This window comes from Perca fluviatilis, chromosome 5 (assembly GCF_010015445.1).
Source record: "Perca fluviatilis chromosome 5, GENO_Pfluv_1.0, whole genome shotgun sequence".
Classification (NCBI taxonomy): domain Eukaryota; kingdom Metazoa; phylum Chordata; class Actinopteri; order Perciformes; family Percidae; genus Perca; species Perca fluviatilis.
In genome coordinates, this window is record NC_053116.1 from 38,349,816 (window position 1) to 38,352,315 (window position 2,500).

A 2,500-nucleotide genomic window follows, 5' to 3' on the forward strand; every position below is an offset into this window, starting at 1 on the left:
ACATGGACCTACCTGGACATGGACCTAGCATTCACTGTTACCTGGACATGGACCTAGCATTCACTGTTACCTGGACATGGACCCAGCATTCACTGTTACCCGTTACCTGGACATGGACCCAGCGCTCAGTGTTACCTGGACATGGACCCAGCATTCACTGTTACCTGGACATGGACCTAGCATTCACTGTTACCTGGACACGGACCTAGCATTCACTGTTACCTGGACACGGACCTAGCATTTACTGTTACCTGGACATGGACCTAGCATTCACTGTTACCTGGACACGGACCTAGCATTCACTGTTACCTGGACACGGACCTAGCATTTACTGTTACCTGGACATGGACCCTGCGCTCACTGTTACCTGGACATGGACCCAGCGCTCACTTGCACCTGGACATGGACCCAGCACTCACTGTTACCTGGACATGGACCCAGCACTCACTGTTACCTGAACCCGAACCCAGCACAGTCCGAAGGATGCCTCAACTGTCTGGAAACATTACATAAGTATGTTTATCCCTCCTGGTGACCTCAGGTCTAATCTGACCCATTTTCAAAGAATTTCTGTATCAGAAATTTGGGTTTTCTTTCAAATAAATTGTCCAAAAAAATATCGTGGATGGTTCACTACTTTCTTTCAATTTGGGTGTTTCAGTCAATGTTATAGCACGTAAAGAAAAATTGACTGATAAAAGAACTTTGAAAAAAGTGACAAAAAAGTCAAAAGTGACAAAAATGTCAAAAAAAGTGACAAAAATTTTGAAAAATTTGACAATAAAAGTGATAAAATGTCACAAAAGTGACACAAATGTCGAAAAAAGTGACAAATGTAAAAAAAACTTTTAAAATTTGGGCAAAAAAAACTTCAAAAACTTTAAAAGGCTCAGAAAAAGTCGACAAACGTTGAAGACAGTGACCAAAGCATCGGTGGGAAAGCTACAAAAGTGTCGAAAAAAGACGACCAAAATGTTGATAAAAAGGTTTTTCATTTAAAATGTTGACTCAGAAAAACTAAAAGTTGCAGGTTGATGGGAAGACAACATGAGGAAAAGGACAGCCAAGGCAGCTCTATTTGTATAGGTAACACATTTAGGCAACAAGGCAGTTCATGGTATGGCTCCCCCTCCACTCAATAAACTAATTCAACAAAATCTAAACTCATCCACCAGAGCATCTACAAGAGGGGATTGTAAAATACCACGTAGAAAAAGTACTTTAGACAGTCAGCTTTTTCCTTTCGAGCAGCACATACACTGAATAATGTGTTTGTCTTCATGGCTACAGTAGTGTCTTTGTGTGTGCTTATGTGCTGTTGATGAGTCCTAATGTGTGTCTATGCACTTGTACCTGTGTCTACTGTGTATGATACTTGTGTTGTGTGTTTCTCATGCCATCAAGCTACCAGTTGTCCTGATATGGAATAGTGGTTGTGTCATTTAACATGTCTTTCTTGTGTTATGTGTATTTGTTGTATTGTTGTAGCGTATCTGTTGTGTTAAGCCATCAACCTGCTTTAGGGACTGCAGATGAAAATTCGCCTGTATGGCTAAAGCTGGCACATTAACATGTTGGACTCTGTATTCATGTTGATTAATGTGCGTTGTCCTTTTTAAATAAAACTTGGTACCATTAGAGTTCCAGGTTACTAAAATAACGTCATGATCCCCACCTCACTCCTTATCTTCTGGTAACTTTGACATTGTTACTTAATACCTTAATAACTGTAATAAACGTAACGTTAATAGCACAGTTGTAAGCTGCAAAAGCGGAACAGAGCATTTCTTTTACAAGAAGAAAAGACAATCTAGTTAAATAAGTAATTCTTTGTAATGCCGAATTGAAAAGTGGATGTTTTGAGTTGAGGAAAAGTCTCGACTCCAATTCTGTGTAGAGCGTGCTCTTTTTGATAAGCAAAAGAACCTTAAAACATCAGTTTTCCTTGGGAGGTTTGGCAGGTGGATGAATTCCATGTTCTTCTGAACACTTGGAAAACCGTTGGACTTCCAGGTTTCACTTTGATATGAATCATCATCTTCTGCTAACTTTGGCCGGTCAAAAACCGTAATAGCTGTAACTTAATAGCAAACGCAGTACTTAACATTTCTTTTTATGGCGAAAAGGGGAAAAAAAATATAGTTTAAAAAGTCATTATTTTAATCCCGAATTAAAATGTGGATGATGGAAGTTAATAAACAATCTTGAGTTCACGTCTGTGTAGAACGTGCTCTTTTTAAAAAGGTAAAAACACATTAAAACTGCGGTTTTTCCAAGGGAGTCTGGCATGTAGCTGAACTCCAGACCAGAAATGTATCCCATAAACTACTGTAATCACATAGTAATCTAGTAATCCATCAGCAGTCAGAGAACAGCCTTTGTATACTGTATTTACACGACTAGTTCATTTCATATACACTAGTTAAAGTAACGTTATATCAGCGGTAACGTTAGTGTTATGCTAGCGTTAGCCTACATGTGGCTAGCTAGCAAGGCTAAC

At 39.2% G+C, this 2,500-nt stretch overlaps 1 protein-coding gene across 1 annotated transcript in view; it reads right to left on the bottom strand.

The window, feature by feature from the left end:
• LOC120559059 (HEAT repeat-containing protein 1-like) overlaps positions 1 to 2,500 on the bottom strand; it is a 9,067-nt gene that overhangs the window by 6,329 nt on the left and 238 nt on the right. The gene's annotated exons all lie outside the window — the stretch shown is intronic.